Source organism: Cebus imitator, unplaced genomic scaffold (assembly GCF_001604975.1).
Source record: "Cebus imitator isolate Cc_AM_T3 unplaced genomic scaffold, Cebus_imitator-1.0 Scaffold427, whole genome shotgun sequence".
Taxonomy (NCBI): domain Eukaryota; kingdom Metazoa; phylum Chordata; class Mammalia; order Primates; family Cebidae; genus Cebus; species Cebus imitator.
Window position 1 is genome coordinate 511,151 of NW_016107742.1, and position 7,721 is coordinate 518,871.

Sequence of the window (7,721 nt, forward strand, 5' to 3'; positions counted from 1 at the left end):
TCTCTGGGGACTGTCCCCCACCCCCCGTTTCTGACTCATCCTTTCCATCAGCAGTGGCATGTCCTGCCCCTGCTGTGCCTGCGCCAGCAACGGCCCACATCACAGGGCCACATCTGGCTCCATTTGAATGCAACCCCACCCTCCCCCTTCCTTATCCCTCAATGCCCTCCCCTGCCTGAGGACCAGAGTAGGGAGTGGCCCTCAGGACCCCCCACTTCTCTGGCTCTGCCAGCCCTACTCCCCTGCCCCTTCGAAGCCTCTAGTGGAGTCCCTTTCCTTCCTCAAACCCGGCCTCAGTTCCTGGGACATCCTGGCTCCATATTTCAGCACATATCTCACCATATCCAGGCTCCTTGGCTCCCCCATTCCCAGGCCCCACTGAAGGAGGGATTGGGAAGGGGGCATTTTGCAAGGTCTAAGCCCCAAGAGCCGTCCCAGAGTAGAAGGAGGTCTGGCAGCCCAGGGGTTCATTTCCCCCAGCCCAACCCTCTGGCGTATTATCAGCTTGGGCTTGTTGAGGGACAGGGGTTGGGGTAATCCCAAGATGTGTGTGCATGGAGGGTATAGCTCAGCCTGCCAGCTGGAGTGGGGAGCGGGCGGCTCATGCCTGTGTATGCTGGCTTTTGCGAGGGTTGGGGAGGAGCCTGGAAGGGCCTGCAGCTACTGGCCTCCCTCCTCCTTCCTCCTTCCTCCTTGCTTAGCAACTGTTGTCATCTGGTAAATATTTGCCCCAACAGGATCTGGGGCTGGAGCACTGGTGTCAACCGGGGTGGTTGCCCCTCCTCAATTTCTGAGCCTCCCCTGTGTTCAGCTCCCTATTCCAGAGCCCCCTGGCCTGGATTCTAAATGCGGTCCTCAGCCCTCCCTCATGGTTGACTTCCTCCACAACCTCGTCCCTTTCCCCCTTTTACTGTCCTTCATCCCCACTCACCCTCTGCTCAGGTCCCTCTGGTCCATGCTTTACTCCTTGATCCATTCACCAAGGGGCCTGAGTGAGGTCCCCCTCAAAGCCACACAGGCCCTCTGCTTCTCCCCCACTACCTGCCACTGGGAGCCCAGCCTAGCTATGGCTCCTAGTACATCGTTGGTGCTCAGTGAGCCCTAGGACCTCATCTCTTTCCTCCAACAGGAAACACACCCTCCACCTCTAAACCTTAGCTCCACCAAGCTCCAGGGCAGGAGAAGAGAAGGCGTATGGGAATGTTTTGCTGGACCCCATACTGCACTCCCAGGCCAGGAAGCTCTGCATCAGGAAGCCAGCACCATTTTCACCTCCTCTGGGGTAGGATTGAGGGGACCATGGCCAAGAGGAAACAGATGCCCCCTTAGCTCCTCCCTGGGCAGCCTGAGCAGGCCAGGGCCTGAGAGCATGCCAGCTTTAGCCTGTTTTCCTGTCCTTCCCAGCCAGACCCCTGCCACCCTCCTCCCCCAGTGGTTTTCTCATTACCTGTCACTGATGGAGAGCCCCACAGAGGTCAAGGCCAAAGTGAGGTGGGCTGCTGTGCAAGCTTTGAGCTCACCCGGCAAACAGGGCCAACGGGGTGCTCCTCTGGGGCGGGCCTGTGGGCTGGCTTAGGGATAGCAGACAGGGGAATCTGGGGAGTTGGACTAATGTGGATCTAGAAGGGAGGGGGTTGGGCTGCATGAGGCCTTAAGACTCCTCCCAGCTCTGAAGTTCTACTTCTAGGCAACGAATGATGAACACTGGCCCGAGTGCAGTCCCTTCTCCATCCCACAGGGCAGAGACCCTGGCCATCCGCTTGTCCCACTTGGCAGCCGCCTTCCCCACTCCTCCCGAGAGTGCCCCAGCCCTCTGCCCCAGCCACCAGGAAATCTCCTGCAGATTCACCACCACCCTCCTGGCTGGCAGTTCACTGTCCCAGTTGAACTCCCAGCCTGAGGGCCAGAGGAGAGCCTTCAAAGGGGACCTTGAGGAGTGTGGGGGCTGCACGGGCTGTGGACAGGGGCGGATTTACCATAGAGCAAAGGAAAGTGAAGCTTCAGGGCCTCTCAGTTGCACAAGCCCTTTCAAGGCCCCAAGAGGAGCCTGCCAATCTTTCCACACATGATCCCATGTCCATAACATTTGCAAAAAGATCATTTTGAATATATATATATACACATATATTTGAGACGGAGTCTTGCTCTGTTGCCCAGGCAGTGGCACCATCTCGGCTCACTGTAACCTTCGCCTCCCGGGTTCAAGTGATTCTGTGTAGCTGGAATTACAGGCGCGTGCCACCACGCCTGGCTAATTTTTGTATTTTTAGCAGAGACGGGGTTTCACCATGTTGGTCGGGCTGAACTCGAACTCCTGACCTCGTTATCCGCCCGCATCGGCCTCCCAAAGTGCTGGGATTACAGGCGTGAGCCACCGCGCCCGGCCCATTTTGTATTTATTTAAAAGGGCCTCCCCACAAAATTGCATGCACTTTAGGTGGGATGAACTGTCCCTATTTTAGCATTTAAGTCTCATCCTAAGAGACTCCTCAGTCCCCGGCAAACCCGGGGCAACTGCCCACCCTAGTTTCAGGCTTCACAAACATTTGGCCCACCCCGGGATGGGGGTGAGGGAGAAAGGGAATCCTTTTCTGCCTCACTTCCTGGAAATGTGTAAGGGCGTGAGGCTTGGGGCGAGGGGGCCACTCTGGCAGCTCCAGTCCTGGAGTTGTGGCGCTTCTGTTTGTTTCCTAGGCAACAGAGAAAGGAAACCCCCATTTAGGAGGCAGGGGAGGCCCCAGCAACCACACACACACACAGAGACACACAGACACGCAGCCGCCCACACGCAGCCATCTGCGTCAGCGCCGGCCGTCAGGCCCTAGCCGCCCGCCTGCGGGGTGTGGCGTGGGGAGAATAGCCCCGCCCGAGTCCAGTCCGACTACCCGCCCCTACAGATTTAACTCAGACGCCACCGGCCCATATGGCCCCACCCACCCTTCCACCCACGCCTCTGGAGCCCCGCCCCTTCCACCCACGCCTCTGGAGCCCCGCCCTTTCCAGCCACTCCTCTGGGGCCCCGCCCTTTCCCACCCCTAACACCTCCCCCAGGTGGTGAGGTGCCAAAGCTGGGGGATGGACAGGAGAGAGGAAGGAGATGTCACTGCTGAATTTCCTTCTGCCCGCTGCCTATTTGACTGGCAATAGTCTGGTGTGTATTGTGACAGTTCAGGGAGCCTGAGACTCACTGGTGGGGTGGAGATTTGGGCCCGGTTGGGTGTGGGAGGGGGGTTGGAATGTCGGGAATGGAGCTCCTGGACAGACTAGGATTTTGCTGTGAGATTGGGTTCCTTGGGATCTGGGCCGAAGAGGAAGGGAGTGTATTTAACCTGGAGGCAGAAACCTAGGGTTTGGGCCTGCTTCTGTCACTTATCAGCTGTGTGCATAATCAGCTGGAGACAATCAGCCTGCCTAAGCCTGGGTCCCCTCAGCTGTAATATGCAGATAATGGCACTTGCCTGTGCACCTCAAAGAGATTTGAGGAGGTTAGGTAGTAATCATGATTGTGAAAGGCTTGTCACCTGGGGAACCCAAGCACTACTCATTATCCAGGCTTCTCTCCAGCCGGGCTAGCGCAGGGAGCCCGCAGCCACTTCCCCACGTTGTAGGAACACATGCCAGTCCCTAAGTAGACCAGCTCCCTGACATCTGTCCAGTGTGGCTGCCCTGTCTCCCATGGCAGCGTGACACGGAGCTGGAGTGCTGTCTTGGAGGTTTTGGCCCTGCCTGGCTGTGTGACTTTGGGCAAATCTTTCCTCCTCTGGCCTCCAAAGTCTGCTTATAAAGAGAGGGGCTTATTCCTTAGAGCCCGAGGGCTTCCTGGAATGGGGCTGCGGGGATCACCAGGCAGGGGCCTCAAGCCCACTCAGTAGAGAAGCTCTGCCTCTGTCAGTCAGTAGATTGTGCCTTTTGGGTGAGATTTCATTTGAGCCGGGAGTTCTCTGACTTTACAAATAGCTGTCATTCACTTCCCCTTCTAAGGGCCCACTCCTCACCCTACATCACCTGTGAGCCTACCTCATTCCTCCTTGCTGAGCCTGAGTGAGAAGTCTACTCAGCTGTGCTACCTCAGGTCAATTACTCAACCTCGTGGAGTTTAGGTTGTTTCCTTTTCTTTTTTTTTCCTTTTGAGACGAAGTCTCTGTCACCCAGGCTAGAGTGCAGTGATGTGATCTCCTGCCTCAGCCTCCTGAGTAGCTGGGATTACAGGCATGTGCCACCATGCCCAGGTAATTTTTTGTATTTTTGGGACAGATGGAGTTTTACCATGTTGGCCAGACTGGTCTTGAACTCCTGACCTCAAGTGATCCACCCACCTTGGTTTCCCAAAATGCTGAGATTACAGGTGTGAGCCACTGCGCCCAGCCAGAGTTTGGGTTCTTGACACATAAATTGCAGATAATAATACCTACCTCATAAGACTGAGGTGAAGATTAAATGGGATCACCTCCACATAGTCCCTAGCCTGGTGCCTGGCACATGGCAGCCACTTAAAGGGCACAGTCTTCCACAGTCAAGGTTATAACTATCACCTGCACACGAGTGACTCAGCACTTCAATCGTTGTTTAGTACCCTGTGGTCAAAGGATGAATAATACCCCCCCTCAAGAACTCACCATAAAGAGATTCCCAAACCATGTCCTAGAATCTCCAAGTCACCTCCACCTCCTCAGACCCTCCTCCAAAGAATTGTCTCTCTCTGACTCCTACCTGTCCAGGATTCTAGCCACCTGATGATAAGATCTTGGCTTCTCTATTCAGGCAAACTCGTATTAAAACTCCAGTTCTGGCTGGGTGTGGTGGCTCATGCCTGTAATCCCAGCACTTTGGGAGGCTGAGGCAAGCAGATCATCTGAGGTCAGGAGTTCAAGACCAGCCTGGACAACATGGTGAAACCGTCTCTACTAAAAATACAAAAAAAATTATCTGGGTGGAGTGGTGCACGCCTGTAGTCCCAGCTACTTGGGAGGCTGAGGCAGGAGAATCGCTTGAACCCAGGAGCCAGAAGTTGCAGTGAGCCGAGATTGTGCCATTGCACTCAGCCTGGGCGACAAAAAAAAAAAAAAAAAAAAAAAAAAAAAAAAAAAAAAAAAAAAAAAAAAAAAAAAAAAATTCCAGTTCTGTTACTAACCATATGACTTTAGACAAGTGATTCTCAAGGGGGGGTAATTTCCCCCCCCGATGTTAGGCAATGCCTGAAGGTACTTTTGATTGTCATAACTGGGGATGGAGGTGCTGCTGGCATCAGTCGGGAGAGGCTAGGAATGTTGCAAACTGTCTCAGAGTACAAAGAGCCTTCCCGACAACAAATAATTATCTGGCCTAAAATTCAGTAGTGCCAAAGTTGAGAAACCTGGCCTTAAATGAATAATTTAACCTTTCTGGGCTTCGGTTTCCTCATCTATAAAATAGGGCTAATAATAGTATCTACCTTATAGAGCTATTGTATAGGTTCAACCAAATAATGCAAGTACCTGGTGCCTAATAATAAAGATGGTCCATAAATACTCCCTACGCTGATGGTTCTTAGCACAACTCTGAAATCCCTCCTGGTTTGATCACTCTGCTGAGCCCATCCAACCCTAGCTTGGCTTATTTCTTGCCAAGTCCAGTGCTTCTGACTCTTTCTTTGCTGGTCTTGATACTTTCCTTCTCTCCTTGACCTCAAGTCCTATCACGAAGCTAGAAGCCTCTCCCTCAGGCCCCATCCCAGCACCAGGCCCCTGCCACCACCTCCACTCCTCCCTTCCTGTCTCCCCACCTTTCCAGTCATACCTCTAGTGACTCCCCATGCCCCTCGGCAGGTCAGAGCACACTCAGCTGTTTCCCACTTCAGCACCTCTGCACATACTTCCTCCAGCCAAAGTGGCAGAAGACAGAGAATCATGTCCAGGATTTGGACCAGACCACCTGGTCCCAGTTCTGCCCTGGGTCTGTTACTTACAGCCTCGTTTTAGGAAAGTCTGCCTCACCTGCAAAGCAGGGGAATAATTTCCAGCCCATGAGGCTGTTCTGTGGACCCAGTTGAGAATGTATGAAAATATGCAACAACTATAAACATTGTTAAAATGTAAGTTATTCACTGTGTGAGCACTATTTTGCTAAATGCATGTGTGTGTATATGTATATATATAATATATACACATAGATTTAATTTTTTTTTTTTTTTTTTTTGGATACAGGGTCTCACTCTTGCTCAGACTGGAGTGCAGTGGTACAATCACAGCTTGCTGCAGCCTCAACCTCCCCAGCTCAGGTGATCTTCCCATCTTAGCCTCCTGGGTAGCTGGGATTACACCCACCTAATTTTTTTTTTTTTAAGGGTTGGGGTTTCACTGTGTTGCCCAGGCTGGTCTTGCCCAATCTGCTCAAGCAATCTGCTTGTCTTGGCCTCCCAAATCATTGGGATTAAGGGCGTGAGCCATCATGCTCAGCCTCTGCTTTATATTTTTATTTCCATAGCTCCTACCATGTTCTAACAAACTATAAATTTGTCTTTGGTTTGTTGACTGTGTTTCTCCACTAGAATGTCAGCTCCATACGGTAGGGATTTTTGTCTGTTTTATTCACTGCTGTATCCCTGGTGTCTAGAATAGGCCCTGGTATATAGCAGATGTTCAGTAGATATTTGTTGAATGAGTGAATTCTCAATGTATAAGGCAATTCTGTAAAGCCTCTAAATCTACCTTCTCCAAGAAGCCCTCTGTCAAATGTATGTTACTTTATTTAATTACTACACATTCCCATTTTACAGATGATGAAACTAAGGCTGAAATAAATGCAATAACTTGTCCAGGGTCACTGACCTGAAAAGTGGCAGGGCCGGATGCTTTTGTTTATCCAAGAAACATTGAGAGGACTGGGCGTGGCGGCTTGCCTCTGTGATCCCAGCACTTCAGAAGGCTGAGATGGGAGGATCACGTGACCACAGGAGTTTAAGACCAACCTGGGCAACATAGTGAGATCCCATCTCAAAAAAATAAAGAGGTTGAGTGTGGTGGCTCATGCCTGTAATCCCAGCACTTGGAGAGGCCAAGGCAGGTGGATCACCTGAGGTCAGGAGTTTGAAACCTGCCTGGCCAACATGGCAAAACCCCATCTCCACTAAAAACATAAAAATTAGCCAGCCGTGGTGGCAAGTGTCTGTAATCCCAGCAACCCAAGAGGCTGAGGCAGGAAAATCGCTTGAACTTGGGAGGCAGAGGTTGCAGTGAGCTGAGATTGCACCACTGCACCCCAGCCTGGGTAACAGAGCAAGTCTCAAAAAAAAAAAAAGACACCGAGTACCTCCTGTGTCCCAGGCATTGGTCCAGGTGTTAGAAAAACAGATGACCAAGACTTGGTCCTTTCTGTCCCTCACAGCACTTTTAGGAATGGGCGTCACAGAGGGAAGATCAGGATGCTATAAGAAACAGAGGAGCCCCCCCCAACTTCCACCAAGGTCATTGGTCTTCAAGATAAAGTGCCCAGGCCGGGTGAGGTGACTCATGACTATAATCCCAGCACTTTGGGAGGCCAAGGCGGGAGGATGACTTGAGGTCAGGTGTTCAAGACCAGCCTGGCCAACATGGTGAAACCCCATTTCTACTAAAAATGTCAAAATTAGCTTGGGTGTGGTGTGCTCTCGTGTAATCCCAGTTTCCCGAATAGCTGAGGCAGGAGAATTGCTTGAACCTGGGAGATGGAGGTTGCAGTGAGCCATTGCCCTCCAGCCTGGGCGA